This window comes from Primulina huaijiensis, chromosome 17, assembly GCF_012295235.1.
Source record: "Primulina huaijiensis isolate GDHJ02 chromosome 17, ASM1229523v2, whole genome shotgun sequence".
Lineage (NCBI taxonomy): Eukaryota > Viridiplantae > Streptophyta > Magnoliopsida > Lamiales > Gesneriaceae > Primulina > Primulina huaijiensis.
The window spans coordinates 349,260-375,187 of NC_133322.1; the positions used below are offsets into that span (position 1 = coordinate 349,260).

The following is a 25,928-nucleotide window of genomic DNA, read 5'->3' on the forward strand; positions in this document are numbered from 1 at the left end:
GATGGTTTGATCACGAAGAGATTGAGCGAGACATAAGTTTCTTTAATTTTGGAGATATATGAAGATAAGTGATCTACCTCTTCCTTATTTTTATCGTCTCTAGAATTGGTGGAGAAGTAAAGTTAGATAGTAAACATCCTAAGACCAAATTACCTAAAATTTGACGTGAGATCTTGGTTTTTGCAAAATAGTTCTTCTAACAGTTTCCATCCCGAGGGATTTTTTTCTGTAAGAAAAACTATTTTGTTTTACAAGATTCTCTGCTAGTTGGTAATTTTAATAAGCAATTGTCATAAGATTAACTTTCACATATTTAAATTAAATATTTTAGAACTCTTCTTATGATTAATTTTTACCTGCAGTATTTGCTTTGATGTCTTCCACAAGGACCAAGAATGATTGGTTGGCGTTCCCGAATGATTTACGTTGGCAACCTTCCTGTTGATATTACAAGTCAGAGGTTGAAGTCGTATTTTAGAAGGTATGGTTAAACATTGTACATGTAGTAACTCTTTGCCTCTGTATCATTGGTTTTTCAGACTTGTTTATGGGTTCAATTATTCTGTGGCTTTATATTTTTTGTTTCTCAGTCCAGGTTTACTTAATCACTTTCATTAAGCAAAGTCGTGGAGGGCTTTGTGGATGATGTGAATTGTGCTCGAAAACGGATGTCAATACATGGGTTAAGGAACAAAATTTTTAATAAAGTGAGAGGTTCTGCCAAGAAAGATCTCAATAGTAAGAGGAACACAATTCAAGGCATTCTGGATTTTCTTGAGGTCAGTTTTCTAATTTGGTATACTTCATATTGGAGCTATTGTTGAACATTACGATTTGAAAGTTTATCAACTTCTATAAATAAAGAAAACTTAAGATTTTTGTGTTTTAAAACTTTTCTACATCTAGTAACTTCTTTCATTGATTATCATATCATTTATGTGGACTACACCAAAAATACGAGAACATGATTTCTCTTACTTGATGTGACATACATGATTTGTCATTTTAATGTAATTTCCAATTGTTAGCATCATCCTCTAAGATTCTAGTTTTACGTGGCAGTTCTTAGTTTATTGTTATTATCAACTTGCATCACTAACCTCGAGATTTTAAAATTTGAAGTTAAGCTGGAACTCAACCTTTTTGAGAAACTTGGCACAAGCCTTGACGAGAAAGTTACCTGCTAATTTTGATGGTTTGATCAGGAAGAGACTGAGCGAGACAAAAGTTTCTCTAATTTTGGAGATATATGAAGATAAGTGATCTATCTCTTCCTTATTTTTATCGTCTCTAGAATTGGTGGAGAAGTAAAGTTAGATAGTAAACATCCTAAGACCAAGTTACCTAAAATTTGACGGGAGATCTTGGTTTTTGTTATATTGTTAACAGTTTCCATCCCCGAGGGATTTTTTTCTGTAAGAGTAACTATTTTGTTTTACAAGATTCTCTGCTAGTTGGTAATTTTAATAAGCAATTGCCGTAAGATTAACTTTCACATATTTAAATTAAATATTTTAGAACTCTTCTTATGATTAATTTTTACCTGCAGTATTTGCTTTGATGTCTTCCACAAGGACCAAGAATGATTGGTTGGCGTTCCCGAATGATTTACGTTGGCAACCTTCCTGTTGATATTACAAGTCAGAGGTTGAAGTCGTATTTTAGAAGGTATGGTTAAACATTGTACATGTAGTAACTCTTTGCCTCTGTATCATTGGTTTTTCAGACTTGTTTATGGGTTCAATTATTCTGTGGCTTTATATTTTTTGTTTCTCAGTCCAGGTTTACTTAATCACTTTCATTAAGCAAAGTCGTGGAGGGCTTTGTGGATGATGTGAATTGTGCTCGAAAACGGATGTCAATACATGGGTTAAGGAACAAAATTTTTAATAAAGTGAGAGGTTCTGCCAAGAAAGATCTCAATAGTAAGAGGAACACAATTCAAGGCATTCTGGATTTTCTTGAGGTCAGTTTTCTAATTTGGTATACTTCATATTGGAGCTATTGTTGAACATTACGATTTGAAAACTTATCAACTTCTATAAATAAAGAAAACTTAAGATTTTTGTGTTTTAAAACTTTTCTACATCTAGTAACTTCTTTCATTGATTATCATATCATTTATGTGGACTACACCAAAAATACGAGAACATGATTTCTCTTACTTGATGTGACATACATGATTTGTCATTTTAATGTAATTTCCAATTGTTAGCATCATCCTCTATGATTCTAGTTTTACGTGGCAGTTCTTAGTTTATTGTTATTATCAACTTGCATCACTAACCTCGAGATTTTAAATTTTGAAGTTAAGCTGGAAATCAACCTTTTTGAGAAACTTGGCACAGGCCTTGACGAGAAAGTTACCTGCTAATTTTGATGGTTTGATCACGAAGAGATTGAGCGAGACAGAAGTTTCTCTAATTTTGGAGATATATGAAGATAAGTGATCTATCTCTTCCTTATTTTTATCGTCTCTAGAATTGGTGGATAAGTAAAGCTAGATAGTAAACATCCTAAGACCAAGTTACCTAAAATTTGACGTGAGATCTTGGTTTTTGCAAAATAGTTCTTCTAACAGTTTCCATCCCGAGGGATTTTTTTTCTGTAAGAGGAACTATTTTGTTTTACAAGATTCTCTGCTAGTTGGTAATTTTAATAAGCAATTGCCGTAAGATTAACTTTCACATATTTAAATTAAATTTTTTAGAACTCTTCTTATGATTAATTTTTACCTACAGTATTTGCTTTGATGTCTTCCATAAGGACCAAGAATGATTGGTTGGCGCTCCCGAATGATTTACGTTGGCAACCTTCCTGTTGATATTACAAGTCAGAGGGTGAAGTCGTATTTTAGAAAGTATGGTTAAACATTGTACATGTAGTAACTCTTTGCCTCTGTATCATTTTTTTTTCAGACTTGTTTATGGGTTCAATTATTTTGTGGCTTTATTTTTTTTGTTTCTCAGTCCAGGTTTACTTAATCACTTTCATTGAGCAAAGTCGTGGAGGGCTTTGTGGATGATGTGAATTGTGCTCGAAAACGGATGTCAATACATGGGTTAAGGAACAAAATTCTTAATCAAGTGAGAGGTTCTGCCAAGAAACATCTCAATAGTAAGAGGAACACAATTCAAGGCATTCTGGATTTTCTTGAGGTCAGTTTTCTAAGGTGGTATACTTCATATTGGAGCTATTGTTGAACATTACGATTTGAAAATTTATCAACTTCTATAAATAAAGAAAACTTAAGATTTTTGTGTTTTAAAACTTATCAACAACTAGCAACTTCTTTCATTGATTATCATATCATTTATGTGGACTACACCAAAAAAACGAGAACATGATTTCTCTTACTTGATGTGACATACATGATTTGTCATTTTTATGTAATTTCCAATTGTTAGCATCATCTNTAAAGAAAACTTAAGATTTTTGTGTTTTAAAACTTATCAACATCTAGTAACTTCTTTCATTGATTATCATATCATTTATGTGGACTACACCAAAAAAACGAGAACATGATTTCTATTACTTGATGTGACATACATGATTTGTCATTTTAATGTAATTTCCAATTGTTAGCATTATCCTCTATGATTCTAGTTTTAAGTGGCAGTTCTTAGTTTATTGTTATTATCAACTTGCATCACTAACCTCGAGATTTTAAATTTGTAGTTAAGCTGGAAATCAACCTTTTTGAGAAACTTGGCACAGGCCTTGACGAGAAAGTTACCTGCTAATTTTGATGGTTTGATCACGAAGAGATTGAGCGAGACAAAAGTTTCTCTAATTTTGGAGATATATGAAGATAAGTGATCTATCTCTTCCTTATTTTTATCGTCTCTAGAATTGGTGGAGAAGTAAAGTTAGATAGTAAACATCCTAAGACCAAGTTACCTAAAATTTGACGTGAGATCTTGGTTTTTGCAAAATAGTTCTTCTAACAGTTTCCATCCCGAGGGATTTTTTTTCTGTAAGAGGAGNGAAGATAAGTGATCTATCTCTTCCTTATTTTTATCGTCTCTAGAATTGGTGGAGAAGTAAAGTTAGATAGTAAACATCCTAAGACCATGTTACCTAAAATTTGACGGGAGATCTTGGTTTTTGCAAAATAGTTCTTCTAACAGTTTCCATCCCCGAGGGATTTTTTTTCTGTAGGAGGAACTATTTTGTTTTACAAGATTCTCTGCTAGTTGGTAATTTTAATAAGCAATTGTCGTAAGATTAACTTTCACATATTTAAATTAAATATTTTAGAACTCTTCTTATGATTAATTTTTACCTGCAGTATTTGCTTTGATGTCTTCCATAAGGACCAAGAATGATTGGTTGGCGCTCCCGAATGATTTACGTTGGCAACCTTCCTGTTGATATTACAAGTCAGAGGGTAAAGTCGTATTTTAGAAGGTATGATCAAACATTGTACATGTAGTAACTCTTTGCCTCTGTATCATTGGTTTTTCAGACTTGTTTATTNCATAAGGACCAAGAATGATTGGTTGGCGCTCCCGAATGATTTACGTTGGCAACCTTCCTGTTGATATTACAAGTCAGAGGGTAAAGTCGTATTTTAGAAGGTATGATCAAACATTGTACATGTAGTAACTCTTTGCCTCTGTATCATTGGTTTTTCAGACTTGTTTATGGGTTCAATTATTCTGGGGTTTTATTTTTTTTTTTCGCAGTCCAGGATTTTCTTGAGGTCAGTTATCTAATTTGGTATACTTCATATTGGAGCTATTGTTGAACATTACGATTTGAAAACTTATCAACTTCTATAAATAAAGAAAACTTAAGATTTTTGTGTTTTAAAACTTATCAACAACTAGCAACTTCTTTCATCGATTATTATATCATTTATGTGGACTACACCAAAAATACAAGAACATGATTTAATCTCTTTCATTAAGCAAAGTCGTGGAAGGCTTTGTGGATGATGTGAATTGTGCTCGAAAACGGATGTCAATACATGGGTTAAGAAACAAAATTCTTAATCAAGTGAGAGGTTCTGCCAAGAAAGATCTCAATAGTAAGAGGAACGCAATTCAAGACATTCTGGATTTCTCTTACTTGATGTGACATACATGATTTGTCATTTTAATGTAATTTCCAATTGTTAGCATCATCCTCTATGATTCTAATTTTACGTGCCAGTTCTTAGTTTATTGGTATGCATCACTAACCTCGAGATTTTAAATTTTGAAGTTAAGTTGGAAATAAACCTTTTTGAGAAACCTGGCACAGGGCTTGACGAGAAAGTTACCTGCTAATTTTGATGGTTTGATCACGAAGAGATTGAGCGAGACAGAAGTTTCTCTATTTTGGAGATATATGAAGATAAGTGATCTACTTCTTCCTTATTTTTATCGTCTCTAGAATTGGTGGAGAAGTAAAGTTAGATAGTAAACATCCTAAGACCAAGTTACCTAAAATTTTACGTGAGATCTTGGTTTTTGCAAAATAGTTCTTCTAACAGTTTCCAACCCCGAGGGATTTTTTTCTGTAAGACGAACTATTTTGTTTTACAAGATTCTTGTAATTTTAATAAGCAATTGTCGTAAGATTAACTTTCACATATTTAAATTAAATATTTTATAACTCTTATGATTAATTTTTACCTGCAGTATTTGCTTTGATGTTTTCCATCAGGACCAAGAATGATTGGTTGGCGCTCCCGAATGATTTACGTAGGCAACCTTCCTGTTGATATTACAAGTCAGAGTGTGAAGTCGTATTTTAGAAGGTATGATTAAACATTGTACATTTAGTAACTCTTTGCCTCTGTATCATTGGTTTTTCAGACTTGTTTATGGGTTCAATTATTCTGGGGTTTTTTTTTTTTTTCGCAGTCCAGGTTTACTTAATCACTTTCATTAAGCAAAGTCGTGGAAGGCTTTGTGGATAATGTGAATTGTGCTCGAAAACGGATGTCAATACATGGGTTAAGAAACAAAATTCTTAATCAAGTGAGAGGTTCTGCCAAGAAAGATCTCAATAGTAATTGGAACACAATTCAAGGCATTCTGGATTTTCTTGAGGTCAGTTATCTAATTTGGAATACTTCATATTGGAGCTATTGTTGAACATTACGATTTGAAAACTTATCAACTTCTATGAATAAAGAAAACTTAAGATTTTTTGTGTTGTATTAGAAATTTCTTCCCGTGTTTTAAAACTTATCAACATCTAGCAACTTTTTCATTGATTATCATATCATTTATGTGGACTACACCAAAAATACGAGAACCTGATTTCTCTTACATGATTTGTCATTTTGTTGAGCTTTTATGTAATCATTGTAGTAGTAAATAATTATCAAAATTATCATTGCTAAAGGTTTAATAACCGAGAATATCAATTGCGAAACACAGTCTCTAGAGGATCGATACTCGTACTCTTGTACACTATATTATTACTTGACATCGTGCACTTGCGATTATTTGGAGCTTGAATATTATTAATTTTTACTAAGGATTTTACAGTGCAAGTTTTGCTCGATCAAGTTTTTGGCGTAATTGCCGGGGACTGTTAATCCACAAATTTATTTTCAGTTATTCACTTTAGCATTCTTTATTTTGTTTTGCTTGACACCTTCGATTTATTTGCAGGTATCCATCTCAATGCATGCCAAGATCTCTAGAGTTTGAACTAGAGATATTCGATCCCGAGATTGAAAGAACCCTACGCAGACGAAGACAACAACAGAGGCTTAGAGACATGATAAACATGAACGGACGTCAGGAAGAGCAGCATGAAAATCTAAGAGTCAAAGAGCCAAGGCGCATACCCATGCTGGAGTACGTACAACCTTCGCTTGATGGAGCACGTCCAAGCATAGTGCGACCAACCATCAGGGCGAACTAGTTTGAGATCAAACCAGCCATTATTCAAATGATTCAGAACACGGTCCAGTTTGGGAGAAATGTGCTAGATGACCCATACACTCATATCGCTGACTTCCTAGAGATTTGTGATACTTTTAAATTTAATAGAGTTTCTGATGATGCTGTTAGATTGCGTTTATTTCTTTTTTCTTTGCGTGACAAAGCTAATGCCTGGTTGAATTGTTTGCTTGTAGGTTCAATCACAACTTGGGAAGATATGACCAAGGCGTTCCTCTTGAAATACTTTTCTCCATCAAAAACCATGAACCTGCGAGCGGACATAATCACCTTCTCTCAATTTGAGCAAGTGTCACTCTACGAGGCTTGGGAGTGCTACAAGGACTTACTGCGGAGATGCCCACATCATGAGTTGCCTCTTGGGTTAGTTGTCCAAACTTTTTACTATGGTTTAATATCTTCTAACTGTACCATGATAGATGATGGGCCTGTGGGAATCTGCTGAGGAAAACAGCCGAAGAAGGGTATGAGTTACTGGAGGGGTTGGCTGCTAGCAGTTATTACCCTCAATCTGAGAGGAACAATCAGATGAGGAGTTCACTAGGCAACTGACTTTTCTGCTGTCACTGCACAATTAGAAGCACTTAACAGGAAAATAGACAGCTTGAATGTAAGCAGGACAACGATGTGCCTGCAAGTGATATTCTGTGATAAATGCGGAGGAGAACATTATGTTAAGGATTGTCAAGACAATGGTCTTTTCTTGTGCAAGAGGATGCACCAGTAAATCAAGTGGAGATTCAAAACCATCCTAGGAATAATCCATATTCGAACACCTACAATCCTGGATGGAGACAACATACCAACTTCTCATGGGGTGGTCAAAACAGCCAGAATCGGCCACAAGGAGGACAGCAGTATGGTAAGCAACCGATGTATAGACCTGAGCCTAGAGATGAGAAGTCTAGTTTGGAGCAAATGATGTCTAAATTTATCTCATCCACCGAAACTAGACTACAGAACCAGGATGCATCGATAAAGGGGTTAGAAAATCAGATAGGACAGTTAGCTAAGATGATTGCTAGTAAAGATCCAGGCACCTTGCCAAGCAACACTAAGACTAATCCGAAAGAGCAAGTGAAGGCCATATCATGGAGGAATGGAAAGGTCTTTGAACAAGAGGGGAAGGAAAAAGGGGAGCCAAGAGAGGGAGCGACTGACACGTCCACATGTAAGTCTTCTAACTCTACACCCGCACCCACTACACAATCTAGAATTGTTATCCCTCCACCTTCCCTGCAGCATTAAAAAAGGCGAAAATGGATGCGCAATTCGGTAAGTTCCTAGAAGTATTCAAGAAATTGCACATTAATATTCTATTTGCTGATGCTTTGATGCAGCTATGCTAAATTTCTGAAAGACATCTTAGGGAATAAGAAGAAGTTAGATGATCACATGACTGTAAGCTTAACTGAAAATTGCTCTGCATTGGTACAAAACAAGATCCCACCGAAACTAAAAGATCCAGGGAATTTTTATATTCCTTGCATGATTGGTGATATTGTTTTTCATAAAGCTTTTTATGTGATCTTGGTTAAAGTATAAATCTTATGCCTTTATCTGTATTTAAGACACTCGGATTAGAAGAGCCTAAGCCAACAAGTATGTCCTTCAACTAGCAGACAGATCTTTCAAATATCCGCGAGGAGTCATAGAGGACGTGTTGGTAAAGGTGGACAAATTTATATTCCCAGCAGATTTTGTGGTGCTAGACATGGAAAGGATATGGAAATACCCTTAATTCTGGGGATACCGTTCCTCGCAACTGGCAAGGCTCTGATTGATGTACAAGAAGGGAAGTTGAGAGTAAGAGTGAGGAAGGAAGAAATTATTTTTGATGTCTTTAATTCTCTTAAGCACACATTGCGCACTGATGACTGTTTTAGAATCAATGCTTTGGATTCACTTGTGAACAATTTTGTGCAGGACGCTGTGAAGGACTCATTGGAAGCCACCCTCACAACTGAATTAAAGGAGGATGACTCGGGACGAAGAAAAAGCGGAAATAGTGGCATAATTTAATGCCAACCATCCATGGAGAAAGCCAATGAGGATGAAATTGGAGGATTTGGGAGAGCGAAGAGAGTTGACCCCTCCGAAGTCAAGCATTGAGGAACCACCAACACTTGAGCTCAGGCCGCCGCCTCCGCACCTAAAGTACGTATACCTAGGTGAGAATAATAATCTACCTGTCATTATTTCGGCTGTTTTGACAGATGCTATGGAGGGAAAACTGCTGTAAGTCCTTAAAGAGAACAGAAAGACGTTTGCTTGGAAAGTGGCAGACATCAAGGGAATAAGTCCATCAATCTGCATGCACAAAATCTTGATAGAAGAGAAGTATTCACCCCTCGTGCAACCTCAGAGACGACTCAATCCAAATATGCAAGAGGTAGTGAAGGCCGAAACTATCAAGCTTCTCGATGCAGGTATTATCTATCTATCTCCGATAGCGCATGGGTAAGTCCTGTTCAGTGTGTGCCTAAGAAAGATGGGAATACTTTGATCACTCATGAAAATAATGAACTTATTCCCACTAAGACTGTTGCGGGGTGGAGAGTGTGTATTGATTATAGGAAGTTGAATGATGCCACCCGTAAGGACCATTTTCCCCTCCCCTTTATTGATCAGATGTTAGAAAGGCTAGCGGGACATGAGTTTTATTGTTTTCTAGATGAGTATTCGGGATACAACCAAATCACTATTGCACCTGAGGACTAAGAGAAAACAACTTTCGCTTGTCCTTGTGGCAATTTTGCTTTCCGACGTATGCCCTTTGGTCTTTGTAATGCCCCTGCTACTCTGCTACTTTTCAGCGATGCATGACTGCTATATTCCATGATATGATTGAAACTTTTCTTGAAATATTTATGAACGACTTTTCTATCTTTGGTGCAACGTTTGATGAGAGTTTGCAGAATCTGAACGCAGTGTTGAAAAGGTGCGAGGAGACAAACCTAGTGCTAAATTGGGAGAATTTCCATTTCATGGTACAAGAGGCGATTGTGCTAGGGCACAAGATTTCTGAACAAGGAATTGAGGTCGACAAAGCTAAAGTGGAAGTCATCAAAAACCTACCACCACCAACATCAGTGAAGGGAGTTAGAAGTTTCCTAGGACATTCTGGTTTTTACCGGCGTTTCATTAGAGATTTTTCTAAAATTGCTAAGCCCCTATCTTCTCTACTCATGAAAGATGTGCCATATGATTTCAATTCTGACTGTTTGCAGCATACAAGAACCTAAAAGAGCGCTTGGTGATAGCTCCTGTGTTGGTGGCACTGGATTGGGATCTGTCCTTCGAGGTAATGTGCGGCGCCAGTGATACGGCGGTTGGCGCTGTTCTATGCCAAAGGCGGAACAAGGTATTTCACACTATATACTATACGAGTAAGATTTTAGATGAATCACAATTAAATTATGGGACAACTGAAAAGGAATTACTCGCAGTAGTCTTTGCACTTGATAAATTCCATTCATACCTTGTTTTGTCAAAAGTCATTGTGTTTATTGACCACTCCGCACTTAAATATTTGCTTGCTAAGAAAGATGCCAAACCACGATTGCTTAGGTGGATCTTACTTCTACAAGAGTTTGACCTCGAAATAAAAGATAAAAAAGGTGTAGAGAACGTAATAGCTGATCATCTTTCTAGGCTTGAGCATGTTAGCAAAAATTGTGAAAATGATGAGATAGATGATTGGTTTCCGGATGAACAACTGTTGGAGATGAAAAATTGTCTGTGGTTTGCGGAATTTGCTAATTTTCTTGTTACAGGCTCCCCCCTCCCCCAAATTTAACATTTCACCAAAGCAAGAAATTCTTTTCGGACGTGAAATATTATTTTTGGAAGAAACTCTTTCTTTTCAAAATCTGTGCAGATGCCATGATAAGGAGATGTGTAGCGGAGGAAGAGATGGGATCGATTCTTAGCCACTGTCATGACCGCGAGGTAGGTGGTCATTTTGAACCCACACGAACGGCATCCAAGGTACTCGAATGTGGTTTTTATTGGCCAACTCTATTTAAAGATGAACGTTCATTTGTCCTCTCTTGTGATAGATGCCAACACATAGGTTACATTTCTAATCGCCATAAGATGCCTTTAAATAATATTATCAAGTGCGAAGTTTTTGATGTTTGGGGGATAGATTTCATGAGACCGTTTCCAACTTCTTTCACGAAAAAATACATTTTGGTTGCGGTTGACTATGTTTCCAAATGTGTGGAGGTGGAATCATATGCCATGAATGATGCTCAAGTGGTGCTGAAATTTTTAAAGAAAAACATTTTCAAGAGATTTGGAACACCACGAGCAATCATTAGTGATGGTGGCACCCATTTTTGCAATAAACTTTCTGAAAAACTTTTGGGCAAATATGGGGTCACTCATAAAATCTCCACTCCCTATCACCCCCAAACAAGTGATCAAGTGGAGGTGTCGTATCGCGAGATCAAGAGGATTCTGGAGAAGGTTGTGCGGATAAATCGGAAGGACTGGTCGTTGAGGTTAGATGACCCGCTTTGGGCGTATAGGACTGCTTTTAAGACACCTATAGGCACGACACCGTATAGGCTACTTTTTGGAAAAGCGTGTCATTTACCTGTTGAGTTAGAACATAGAGCTTATTGGGCAACAAAAGCATTGAATCTTGATTTTGCTCTTGTAGGTGAACACATGTTGCTGCAGTTGGACCAATTGGAAGAATTCAGGGGTCAAGCCTATGACCTGGCATTGACCTACAAGGAGCGTACAAAGCAAGCACACGACAAGCGCATTACACCGAGGGAATTCAAAGAAGGTGAAGCGGTGCTACTGTACAACTCCAAGCTGCGCTTATTTCCTGGCAAGCTCAAGTCAAGATGGACGAGCCCTTACATGATCACCAAAGTGTTCCCCTCGGGAGCCGTAACTTTGAGATATGGAACAAATGAGCCGTTCACAGTCAATGCTCGAGCGCGAACACCTTTGGCCGAACATAAATTACAGAGCAGTTCGCGCTCGGGCGGTAAATTTCTACTGCTCGGTCGCGACTACTTTTAACTTCACGCCTCCCCTTCTCTTTTTCTCATTCTGCACAAATTTTTTTCCCCAAACCCTACTAAATACGCCTTTTTTTTTGTTCTTCAGCAGGAATTGCTCCCTTCCAGCTCCAATCGGCTTCGTTCTCACTCTTCGGTAAGAATTAAGCGGTCTCTACTCTCCGGTCACCTTCTACAACGCCCTTTATCATGGCCCCCAAGAAATTGAAAAGCAATCCCGACTCTTTCTCATCTTCTTTAATTTATAGAACTCGATTTGTGAATGAGGCGGCTAGGGCACGGTATGATCGTGCTAAAATTCATAGAAACCCGATAGCCGAGAGGGGATTTCGTATGCAATTTGAGGATAGTCATCTTGGGCCTATTACGAGTTTGAGTAGGCGGGGATGGGAAAAGTTGGCATCAACCCACTGCCGCTGTTACTTTTGTTGTGTGGGAATTTTATGCAAATGCGGCGGAGCGGACGGATGATAAGGCTTTTGTTAGAGGTAGACTTGTGCCGTTTGTTTCTGTCACAATTAATTCACTGTTAGAAATGGCCGAGGTTGATGACTCTCAATTCAAGCCATTGGTCGCTAACCCCGATTATACTATAATACTCGAGGCGTTGTGCCATCCGGGCGCGACTTGGAAACCGTTGGGAGGGTCGCCAAGTTGTTTTGATGAGAAATAATTGAAGGCCAAAATTGCCTTGTGGTATTTATTTGTGGCGAAAATGATGATGCCGGTCTCGCATAAGAGCGAGGTGCAAAAGGAGCAGGCAGTGCTGCTGTTTGCCTTGTCCGAGGATTACGACATCAATATGGGAAAGCTCATCAATTCTCAAATCATGATGAGTGTTCATAACAGCCACATCGGTCTGTTCTTTCCCTCCATTATATCAGAGTTGTGTGCGAGAGCGGTGGTTGTGTTCCGTGATGACGAGGAGTGACTGCAACCGATGAAGGCTATTTGTGTAGAGGACCTACAGAGGAAGAGTGCTAAGCGACAGATTGACTACCCCATTCATGAGGGAGGTGCAAGTGGATCGAGCACCGCCGCCTCGCTCCGTCGTCTTGCGCCGCCTACAGTGACAACCCCGGAGGCGGTCTCAGAACGATAAGATGGATGAGTCGATCGCCTTCATGGCACATCAGAACCAAGTCAACGCGAACTTTAATGATCACTTTGCCTACGTTGAGTCCATGATGCGCACCATGCTCATCCAAGGGAGGGCTGACCCGCAGACCATACCACCACCTCCGCCATTCATTCCCCATTCCACTTTCAGTATGACTATCAGCAGCAGGGGGATGCACATGGAGTACCGCCACCGAAGCACGACGAGGACGAGCATTGATCAGGGGAGTTCACTGTTTCCCCTTCTTTTCGTTTTTATTTTATGTTGCATTGTGTAGTTTGTTATCATCATTGTTGCATTCTGTCATTTACATTGCCTTTGTTTTGTGTTCTGCATCTATGTTTCGTTTATGTGTTTCAGTCTTTTGTACAATGGGGACATTGCACACACTTAGTATGAGGGGTCGGTCGTTTGTGTATTGCATGCGTTGTCAATTGATGGTGAAATAAGTAGGTTGGTAGCCGATGATGATTTTGGGTTTGATAAATTACATGTTTCTTAGTCTTGTCACTCGTTATTAATACCCTTTCAGCATGAACTGTGAATTTTTATATGCACATATAGTGGGATTTGGCAGTTGTGAGAATGATAGTCGAGTTTAAAAATTTGTGAGAGAAACTGGAAAGACATGAGATGCGAGTAGAACTTGAATGAATGTCTGTTGAAAGTAGCATGAACTCGAGTAGAAAAACTTAGTAAACCCAGAATAACCTTCTTCCTAATCGTGCATAGAATCTGAAAATTTGTCCCTAGGCCTTTATATTCAGAGCTTAGGGAGGAGTACACATGAGAAAATTATGCACTTATGCAAAAAAAAAAAAAAAAGGGATGTAAGGTGTGGGGGAGCCAAAAAAAGGTGAAATCCTATCCCTAGGCTGAAAGATGGAGATGTACGGCGTTGAGGAATGTCGGATGAAAATTCTGACAAGTGCATAATGAAAATGATCGGTGTACTCCCAATCTTTTTGGACCACTGGAGCACATGTTGACATTACCCCCCTAAATATCGTTGTGCAACAATGAAATTCTACTACATTGTGTTTACTGGTTGGTCACGAATAGAAACGGAACTCAGAAGAGTGAAAACTTTTGTTGGGTTGTTGATTTGGTGACTCACATGATTTGCGAACAAGGCTATCTGAATTACAAGCTAGTAGAACCCACAGCACAAACACGAACGCATATCTGTCCAAATAAAAAGGCTATCTGTCCGACCTATTGATCAGTGCGTTCATCCAGAGACTCACCACTGAGGATTTCCTCAAATCACTGATAAAAAAGCTGGCGAATACTTATGATGAACTTCTAGCCCGGGCAGAAAAATATGTCAATCTAGAAGAAGTCCAGCTTGCTCGGGCCCATCAACGGAGAGAGCCGCCCAGCAGCACCAAGAAGCCCAAGCTAGTGACCTCTTTTCCCTGTCCTGACCGACCAGCTCGTTTGGAGCCTATGGGTCAGTTCACCGCATACCGCTCAAGGTTAGTAAGCTCAGAGCCTTCCAAATATGTGAGAACAAACACCTTATACAGAGACCCCAGGGAAGTGATCAAGGGCCTCGGAGACCCTGGTCAGACAGATATTGCGACATCCACAAAGACTACAGGCACACCACCGACGAATGCAAGCACCGGGATCATGAGATAGAACGCATTGTTCAACAAGATGCGCAAATGAAAGACATTCTAACCCATCCGACCCCCAAAAAAGGCTAGGGAAGGTCCCGACCCCAGAGACCAAAGAAGAGAAAGTGAACCTTGAAAGGAGCAATACCCTCCCCAGGAACAAAATCAGCCCTGGCCTAACCAAAGACAGCATCCTCCCCCTCGGGGAGTCTTAAACATGATATCAAGGGGACCACTGCTGGGGACTCTAACCGAGCCAGAAAGACAAATAAGAGAAGATTGACAAATATGGAAATCACTGGGACAAAAGTCCGGACAGGGTCTCTTATATCGTTCGGACCAGAGGACTTGGCTGGATTGTCCGACCGTCACAATGATGCGTTCGTCATCCAAGCCATGATGGCTAATTATGAAGTGGCACGGATATTTGTCGATTTCGGAAGCTCGGTGAACGTGTTTTTCCAAGAAACTATGGATCGGATAAACTTAGGAAAATATAAAGTTGAGCCAGTGCTAACTTCGCTGTTCGGATTTATTGGACATGCCATTCGTCCGATAGGCATGATAAATTTGCCCCTCACACTCGGGGAAGCTGACACTAGGAAGACCAGGATTATCAGTTTCATAATTGTGGACGCCCCCATCTGCGTATCATGTCATCCTGGGCCGACCAGCTATGATTGCTTTCTCAGCAGTCAACTCAACTCTACATCAGAAAATCAAGTTCTCGGTTGGCAATGAGGTCAGAGAAGTGAGAGGGGATCAAAAATTAATGTGGAAATGTCACGTGGAAGAAATGCGAGTTGAACAGAAGGCCACTAAAACCGAGCACCCAAGCCAACCAGAATCCGGGGAGTTACAACCATTTGAACTTGATAGAAGACGCCACCCAGGTGACTTATAGGTCAGTACGCCGCATATACCCCGCTCAAGGTTAGTAAGCTCAGAGCTCTCCAAATATATGAGAACAAACACCTTATATAGATACCCCGGGGAAGTGATCAGGGAAAGACATATATTGTGACTTCCACAAAGACTACGGGCACACCACCGACGAATGCAAGCACCAGGATCATGAGATAGAACACGTCGTTCAACAAGACGCGCAAATGAAAGACATTCTGACCCATCAAGAGTCGAACTACTCCGAAAAAGGGCTAGGGAAGGTCCCGACCCCATAGACAAAAGAAGAGAAAGCGAACCTCAAAGGGAACAATACCTTCCCCAGGACCAAAATCAGCTTTGGCCTTACAAAAGACAGCGTCCTCCCCCTCGGGGAGTCATAAACATGATATCAGGGGGACCCACTGTTGGGGATTCTAATCGAGCCAGAAAGACATATAGTAGAAGGTTGACAAATATGGAAATCACTGGGACAAAAGTTCGGACAGGGCCTCTTATACCGTTCAGACCAGGGGACTTGGCTCGATTGTCCGACCGTCAGAAAGATGCGTTGGTCATCCAAGCGATGATGGCTAATTATGAAGTGGCTCAGAAATGTCACGTGGAAGAAATGCGGGTTGAACAGAAGGCCACTAAAACCGATCACCCAAGCCGACCAGAATCCCGGGAGTACAGCCATTTGAACTTGATTGAAGACGCCACCCAGGTGGCCTCGGAAGAGGAGTGTGAAGAGATTGTTATCCCTTGCCCAGGATAGATCAATTAATGGATTCCACAGCAGGCCATGAATTGCTAAGTTTTCTGGACGCCTATCAAGGATACCATCAAATTCCACTTGCAAGGGAAGACGAGAACAAAGTGAGTTTTGTCACGTTCACAGGAACCTATTGCTATGTGGTTATGCCATTCGACCTTAAAAATGACGGGGCTACTTATCAAAGACTGATGGATCGGGTGTTCAGAGAGCAGATTGAGAAAAATATTGAAGTATACATAGACATCCTCATCAAAACAAAGGTAGACGAGCACTTTATAGCCGATCTAGAACAGACTTTCCAGACACTTTGTTATAGGCTCAAGCTTAACCCAAACAAATGCACACTAGGAGTCCAGACTGGAAAATTCTTGGGCTACATGATTACGAGGAGAGGCATTGAAGCCAACCCCCATAAAGTTCAGGCCCTAACCACCATGGGCTCCCCCCGTAATCTCCAAGAGGTCCAAAGATTGACTTGGAGGATAGCCGCCCTAGCACGATTCATAGCTAGATCTGCTGATAGGAGCTTCCCTTTCTTTAAGATGCTCCAAAAGAAGAAAAATTTTAAATGGAATGAACAAAATGAAGAGGCTTTCCATGAATTGAGTGTATATTTGAAAGAGCTACCCGTTCTCAACAAACCAGCCCGAGGTGAAGAGCTGCTGATCTATTTGTCAGTTATTCCCAGGGCTGTCAGCTCGGTCCTGGTCAGAAGAGAAGGAACGACCCACCGTCCGGTCTATTTTGTCAGTCATGCCCAGAGATAGCCCGAGCTAAATTACACAACTCAAGAGAAGCTAGCTTTAGCTCTGTCGTTACGGCAAGAAAATTATGGCCTTATTTCTTATCGCATCCATAACAGCCCTCACCAACAGTACCTTGGGCAGAATTGCCACTCACCCAGGCGCCTCAGGAAGATTGATCAAGTGGGTAACAGAGCTCATTGAATATGACATCAAGTATGAACCCTGAACAACAATAAAAGGGCAAGCCCTGACCCATTTTTTGGCAGAAACGGTACAGCTAGAACAAGAGGAACAATGGAAGATTCTCGTAGATGGATCCTCTTACCAAACAGGAAGTGGAGTCGACATCGTAATTATCTCCCCATGGGGAGAAGAGACTGGAATTTCGATCAGGTTGGATTTCAGAGCGTCAAATAATGAAGCTGAGTATGAAGCACTTTTGCTAGGACTCAAAGCAGCCCGCAATCTGGGAATTTCCCGAGCCATTTTATATACGGATTCCCAACTGGCCATCCAACAAAGTAATGGAAAGTTCGACGCGAAGGATGATAAAATGGTCAGATATACTCAAGCGTTAGATAAAGCCAAAGAAGGATTCTCCGAACTCATTCTGGAGTTGATCACCAGGGCGGATAATGAGAAAGCAGATCGGCTGGCCAGCGCTCTGGATCAGGCGGCCGAACCCGACCCGGTGGGTACATAATCGCCGAGGTGGTGGAAGGAGACTGGAGATACGATATCCACCAATATCTAAAACATGGAAGGTTGTCGGGAGAAGAGAAAAAAACAAGGAAAATTAAAAGAAGTGCCCTCCGATTTGTAATGATCGGGGACATCTTGTTCAAGAGGTCTTTCTCCCAGCAGCTCTAGAAGTGCATGGGGGAAGTAAAAGCTAATTACGTCCTCAGAGAAATACACGAAGGGTGCTATGGAAACCATCTAGGAAGTATGGACCTTGCCCGTAAAACATCACTAGCCAGATTGTTCTAGCCGATTTTTAAAAAAGATTCTTCTATCCTGGTCAAAAGCTTGTCATAGCTTTCAGAAACACGTTAACCAGCAAAAAATGCCAGCAGAACCCATGAAGGTGGTCGTCGCATCATGTCCATTCGAATAGTAGAGCATGGACATTGTCGGGCCTTTCCCAACGGGCTCGGGACAAAGGAGGTTCCTGTTGGTCGCAATTGATTACTTTTCCAAATGGGTGGAGCCGCTAGCAAGGATTACAGAAAATGAAGTCTCGAAATTCTTATGGAAAAATATCGTATGCCAATTTGGAATACCTCGAAGACTCATTTCTGACAATGGAAGACAGTTCTGCGGATCGAAAGTTAGGGCCTAATCTGAAGAGATGAAGATCCAAGAGTTATTCACCTCTGTATCCTACCCCCAAGGCAATGAACAAGTTGAGGTCACCAACAGGTCAATAGTGTTAGGTGAGGGGTGAGGCCCACATATTAAATAAAAACCTCATCCCACATCGGAAAATCTTATAAAACTGAAAGTGGGAATTAGTTATAAATAGAGCTCAATTCCTTCAGTTATTGTATCCCAAAATCAAAAGCTTTTCAGCTTTGATAAAAGAGAGTGCATAGAAAAAAGAGTGTATTTTTTCCTTGAGTGCGGGAATTCTCTTGTGTGAGTTAGAGAAATTATTTTCTCGATATACTCGGGTTGAGAATGTGAGATATTGAGTGTATTGGTGTGAGGCCCGGGGCCGAAGAGGGCGGGGGGTGATCGCCGGTGCCATGAGATTGCACGGACAATGAGTGGCTCCTGGCAGGCTTCTAGGCGGAGGAAACATGAATGAACCGATCTTACACCGGAAGGAAAGGGATTCCGAGACTGTTCAATGTAATGAACTGTACAGTTGAAGAGGGCTTAAAAGATTTGATATGTACTACTCATACCACGAAGGTGCATCTTCTTTTCGGTAGCTCATCACATAAGAACTCCAAAGTTAAGCGTGCTTGACTTGGGGCAATTCTGGGATGGGTGACCTCCTGGAAAGTTTCCTAGGGTGCGTGTGAGTGAGGATATAAGCACGCTGGAAAGACTCGTCTTGGTACAGTGAGGACAGTCGTCGAATCTGGGGCGTTACAGTTGGCATCAGAGCCAACCTCTCCTAGTACGGTGTGGGTTCGGGGACGAACCAAGCGGAAGCTGGTGGGCATGTGAGGCCCGGGGCCGAAGAGGGCAGAGGGGTGATCGCCGGTGCCATGAGGTTGCACGGACAATGAGAGGCTCCTGGCAGGCTTCTAGGCGGAGGAAACATGAATGAACCGATCTTACATCGGAAGGAGAGGGATTCCGAGACTGTTCAATGTAATGAACTGTACAGTTGAAGAGGGCTTAAAAAATATTTGAAATGTACTACTCATACCACGAAGGTGCATCTTCTTTTCGGTAGCTCATCACATAAGAACTCCAAAGTGAAGCGTGCTTGACTTGGTGCAATTCTCGGATGGGTGACCTCCTGGGAAGTTTCCTAGGGTACGTGTGAGTGAGGACATAAGCACGATGGAAAGACTCGTCTTGGTACAGTGAGGACAGTCGTCGAATCTGGGGCGTTACAATTGGTGTATACACTTGTAATATTTCTCCTGATATAAAAGTTGCAGTGCTCCGTGGACGTAGCCTATATTGGGTGAACCACGTAAATCTTTGTGTTCTTATTGGTTATTTTATTCCGCAATTTTTGGGTACTATATTATCTTCGTGGTCGGCATCGCTTCAGTGTAATTCCCCAACAACTGGTATCAGAGCTTTGTTGTGAAAATTCTTAAGAATTCTGAGTATGCTCTGTGGTTACAGCTTTATCTGATCTTCCACATCAGAAAAGATTTTTTAGATTTTTTGCTAAGGCTAGAGAAGCGATGGCTGGAGATGATGGATTGGGACCTAGTATCAACAAGTTCGACGGTACAGATTTTACGTTGTGGCGGTTACAGATAATAGATTATTTGTATAGCAAGAAGTTGCATCTACCTCTATCTGGAAAGAAACCGAAAAAGATGGAGGATGATGACTGGAAGCTTCTTGACCGACAAGTGTTAGGTGTAATACGATTGACACTAACGAAGAACGTGGCACATAACGTGACGAAGACAAAAACAACGGAGGAGATGGTGTCCATTTTGTCGGAGATGTACGAAAAGCCATCGGCAAATAATAAATTACGTCTCATGAAGAAGTTATTTAACTTGAAGATGAGAGAAGATGCATCGGTGGCTAAACACATCAATGAATTCAACACGATTGTTTCACAGCTGACATCGGTTGAAATTAAATTTGATGATGAGATTCGGGCACTTATTCTTTTGGCGTCTTTACCAGACAATTGGAAACCGATGCGGGCAGTGGTTAGCAACTCTGTTGGAAAAAGAAAACTACAATTCAATGATGTCAGAGATCAAATTCGTGTTGAAGAAGTTCGCAGGATGGATTCGGGTGAAGGAACATCATTGAGATCTGCTCTAAATCTCGAGAATAGAGGAAGTGGCAGGAGTGACGAAAAGAGTTTTAACCAATGGCATGGTAGGTCCAAGTCAAGAAATGGAAAAGACAAAAGCAATTTTGAAAAGAATGTGAAGTGCTGGAGCTATGGTGAGACTGGTCACTTGAAAAAAATTGCAGATCAACAAAGAACGACGCTAATGTTGTTACTGAGGAGATACATGATGCTCTATTACTATTCATGGAAAGCCCGGTTAATTCTTGGGTTATGGACTCGGGAACTTCGTTTCATACCACTGGTAATCGTGATGTATTCGATAATTACATTGCGGGAGATTACGGAAAAGTTTTCCTGGCTGATGGAAAACCTTTGGAAATAATTGGTATGGGTGATATCCGGATGAAGATGACAAATGGATCTGTCTGGAAAATCAACAAAGTAAGGCATGTACCACAACTTGATTTCGGTGGGACAGCTTGACGACGAAGGTCATAAGGTGACCTTTGGTGATGGTTCTTGGAAAGTAAAAAAAGAGCCATGATTGTTGCTCGAGGAAAGAAAACTGGAACACTTTATATGACTTCCAGTTTGAGAAATAAATTAGTTGTTGTGGATGCTGGAGCTAATTCAAGTCTATGGCACAGTAGGCTTGGGGATACGAGTGAGAAGGGAATGAAAATGCTTGTTTCTAACGGAATGCTACCGGAATTAAAGATCGTTGAACACAAGCTGTATTTTTTGGAAAGCAAAAAAAGGTGAGCTTTTCAAAAGAGGTTAGCGAACCGAAATCGGCGGATTTGGAGCTGGTACATACTGATGTATGTGGACCATCTCTTTTGACATCCCTTGGAGATCACTCAAGATATTATGGCACTACTGTTGACGATCCGACCAGGAAATTTTGGGTTTATTTTGTGAAAATAAATCTGATGTTTATGAGACTTTTAAACAGTGGGAGTTAGCCATGGAAGATGTGATGGATTCACTGTCATTCAATCACATGTGGGAGTTGTCAGAACTTCCTGAAGGTAAAAAGGTTTTACATAGCAAGTGGGAGTACCGGTTAGAACAGGACGGTAGCAAGCGGTACAAAGAAATACTTGTTGTAAAATGTGAAAAGGAAGTAATAGGTTACACTGATATTTTCTCTCTGGTGGTAAAGTTAACTACTATCAATACTGTACTTGGATTGATGGTAAAAGAAGATTTACATCTGGAACAGTTAGATGTAAAGACGACATTTTTTCATGGTAAGCTAGATGAAATGAATCAATAAAATGGATTTGAAGAGCTTGTATGGTCTCAAACAAGCTCCAAGACAGTGGTACAAGAAGTTTGATGGTGTAATGAATAATGATGGTTTTCTGAGGTGTCAGGCTGATCACTGTTGTTATGTGAAGCTTGATGGTTATTATATCATACTACTGATATATGTAGATGATATGTTGATAGCAGGAGCTTGTCTGGAGGAGATTGATAAACTCAAGAAAGAGTTATCAAAGGAATTTTCTTTGAAGGATTTGGGTGCTGCACAACAAATCCTTGGAATGAGGATCCTTAGAGATCGGGTGAATGGAGTCTTGACGCTTGAGAAGATTCTTGGAAGCAAGAATCCAGCTGATATGCTCACGAAGGCTGTTATTATTGAAAAATTGAAGTTGTGTTTGACTTCAGTTGGTCCTCTTGACTAACAAAGGAGATATGAGCTGCTGCACTGATGATATAAAGACATGATTGAGATCAAGTCTTCAAGTGGGAGAATTGTTAGGTGAGGGATGAGGCCCATATATTAAATAAAATAATATAAAACCTCATCCCACATCGGAAAATCTTATAAAACTGAAAGAGGGAATTAGTCATAAATAGAACTCAATTCCTTCAGTTATTGTATCCCAAAATCAAAAGTTTTTCAGCTTTGATAAAAAGAGAGTGCATAGAAAAAAAAGAGTGTATTTTTTTCTTGAGTGCGGGAATTCTCTTGTGAGATATTGAGTGTATTGGTGTCTACACTTGTAATATTTCTCCTGATATAAAAGTTGCAGTGCTCCGTGGACGTAGCCTATATTGGGTGAACCACGTAAATCTTTGTGTTCTTGTTGGTTATTTTATTCCGCAATTTTTGGGTACTATATTATCTTCGTGGTCGGCATCGCTTCGGTGTAATTCCCCAACAAATAGTACAGGCGCTGAAGGCTCGGCTACGGTAGGCTCATGGCAGTTGGGCAGATGAGCTCTTGAGCATACTCTGGTCGTACCGAACCACAGCCCGGACTGTTGCAAAAGAAACACCCTACAACATGGTGCATGGAACGGAGGCAGTACTGGCCGCCAAGATTGGACAAGAACGTGCTCGGATTATGGGGTATGGCTCAGACAATGATAACCTCCAGGCCATGGATTTAGATCTCGTGGAAGAAAAAAAGGGTAAGGGCCAAAGTAATCAAAATCTTTTGAGTATAATTTTGAACTCTTTATGACATCTAGTTCGCAAAACCGTCACCCCATTAGCGAACTCCCCACATTCATCTATGAAGTATCTTTGTCAGAAAATTTTTTGAACTGTGATTTATTTAGATCCTTCAGGAATAATACCTCTCAGATATTCTTTTTACCGCAATATTCCTATGTATTTCGCTTGCTTGTTCATGTGGAATTGTTTATCATTTCTCATCTTCCTTTTGTGATGCGATATTTAGTGGTTGAGGGTTAGTGGTCATGAAGGTAAAAAACGATCTTCAACGTCATCTTCATTATGTGAATTTTCTTGTGGTTTGAGAAAATATTTTTTGACATGCCCATATGTAGTATGTGACTTCATAGTTCATAATTTATGTTTATTTTCTATTTGTTGGTCTTAACTTGGATATGTGTGATTAAATATGATTTGTTTTCTGAATTGCGCACTTAATATCATAATCTTCTCATGCAGCATGGTCGCATGTTGGACATTGGGTTTATGATCCTCGTCCTCCTTGTTATTGCTTTGTCGATTTACTTTTCACACTGATGCATTGTAGTTTTCCATGATACAATAAAAAAATTACATTGTAATGCATGATTCAAACGTAACATACGCCCTCATGTTGTCATGTTTTTATTTAGTTTTGTGTAACTTAAGTACTTAACAATATAATTTGTTGTCGGACAGATTTTGTCTTATCTATTTTTTTGGTTTGAGAACACTCGGGATGCAGAAGATGCAATCAGGAGATGAGATGGCTATTACTTTGATGGTTTTCGTTTAAGGGTGAATTTAGCCAACTAAAGCTCAATGTGCTTTCTCATTGGACTTTTTTTTCGGTTGTCCAAATGTTCGGATCATCCCTATCTTTTTAACCTAAAGGTGTTTTACCACTCAATTCAGGTTGAGCTTCAACATGATGGTAGAGGTCCACAATCTTCAAGTGATCGTCGTGGTGGTTATCGTGGGGGCAATAGTGGTGGAAGTTGATACGGAGTTTTCCTGTCTTTAATAGTACCGAGGTGCTGCCCAGATATATTGGAAAGTGCTTTTGGGCTTGGCCGCATTTTAATGTTTGTTTTCTGTTGTGTAATTTTAGCTGCTCCTTATGTATAGTTGTGATTTTACACTGAAGTTATTATCCTGAAACTTCTTTCTTTGGACTCCCGACAAGATTTGAAGGCCAACTGATTATCAATTTATCAACTAACTTTGTAAGCTATAAGCTTTGGTCTTTGTAGCTAACGTGTTATTTACTTGTCTAACATTTCAGGATCATATGAAAAAACAAGGGATGACTGTTTTGCTGAAGTTTATCGTGACGGTGAGGGTGTTACATTTTCATCTTTCTAATGGTATATTTAGCTCTATTCTTTTGTGTGTGTGTGTGTGTTTTTTTTTTTTTAATAGATCGTTACAAGTCATACACTTGTTTTTTATCATTAATTTTTTTGCTTCTCCAAACTGTGATTTGAAGGTTTGATGAACAAAAAATTGACCTTTCGGTCATGACTGAAGGTTAACTTTTTTACATTTGTTGTCTGAATCAGAAGCAACTCCTGAGCTTTTTCTCGGCATTGAAACCTTCTATTCAAACCGAAACTCATGATCTAGTTTATTATAGTAATTATGAGGACTTTAAATATGCTGTAAGTAAATGGCAGACATTTGTTGTAGAGTTGCGTAACTTTTTTGTGTTGCCTTACAACAATAAGCGTGGCCTCCTAATAAGTACACTACGAAAAATTTAGGATAATGTATATATTTGATTATTCTGTCTTTATTACCTTAATTTTTTTTATGCTTGGTGACCTTTATATGGTATAAAAAAAATTAATGTATCATGAAATTTATAATATAGTGCAAGAAATGTTTCAGTTTGCATATGGTTTATAAAAAAATATCAAAAATTGGATATTTACAAGATACCTTTACTTTCTTTATTTATTTTAAATTCTGACCTAATTAATTCATTATTAAGCAATATTGTTCTCATAATATATTTCCCATTTTAACTCATATAGATATTATAGTATCCCAAGTGCAGATGTGATCTTCCTTCTCATGTGCTATAACATTATTCAAATTATGTGCAAAAACACAAAGTTATTCAACTTTAGTCCGTCTAAGCATACTTATGTCGCACATTCGGTATATTCTTTTACGAGCTCGCATACTTAATTGTTGCTAATAAATAATAATCTTTTATCAGTCTACTAAATTAATATAATTCTCAAAAAATTAATTATATATATATAGCAAGACGAAATTTGGAGTTAGGCAGATTTGAATATTGAAACTGTATAAACTATTATTATTTTCCTTGGCATTGGAGTTGATTGTTTGTATGCCATATCATGAAAATGAAAAGAATCAAACTCAAGTTTTTTTTATAAAAACAAAAATCCATTTCAATAAAATGTAACAATAAATTACAAAAAAGCAAATCGTGTAAAAATTTTATAATTAATGAAAGATCCAAATTTTTTTTTACCATTCTTGTGGAGGAAAAATAGAAAATCATGTTTTTTTTTTTTAAGTTGCAAATATTGTCTGATATATCTTATTGTGTCGGTTATCCTATGGTGTATTTGTAGATCATGAGAGTTTCTTGACCATTGATTGGTGTCGAAATGGAGCATGTGGTTCGGAGTTTAAATATTAAAGTTATTGGTTTATGAGATATCATTTTTTATATTGGCTTGAACAATGGTTGCCATTGATCTGGTCTGGTGCATGTTGTTTGTAATTGGGATGTCATGCTATTTTATGGTTTGTGACAAATATGATCTATATTGTCCATGAAATTGATCATTTACATATAAACAGTTTGGGTTAAGCATTCCAGTTTCCTTGAAATTAAATATTCGACTCGAGTTATAAACTCCTGGTATATATACCTCCAAAATACATGC

At 39.3% G+C, this 25,928-nt stretch overlaps 1 long non-coding RNA gene across 8 annotated transcripts; it reads left to right on the top strand.

Annotated features, from left to right (window-relative positions):
* LOC140962699 (uncharacterized) lies at positions 1-24,621 on the top strand. Of its 8 annotated transcripts, XR_012172595.1 has the most exons (9): positions 1-481; positions 591-779; positions 1,123-1,668; positions 1,778-1,966; positions 2,310-2,860; positions 2,970-3,158; positions 23,917-24,035; positions 24,287-24,368; positions 24,491-24,621. It is a non-coding gene; the product is annotated as an uncharacterized lncRNA (long non-coding RNA). The 8 variants fall into 8 exon arrangements; XR_012172600.1 differs by lacking the exons at positions 23,917-24,035; positions 24,287-24,368; positions 24,491-24,621 and adding an exon at positions 3,679-3,980 and having other exon boundaries at positions 2,742-2,860; XR_012172599.1 differs by lacking the exons at positions 23,917-24,035; positions 24,287-24,368; positions 24,491-24,621 and adding an exon at positions 3,679-3,980 and having other exon boundaries at positions 2-481; positions 2,975-3,158.
* Positions 24,622-25,928: the final 1,307 nt, after the last annotated feature.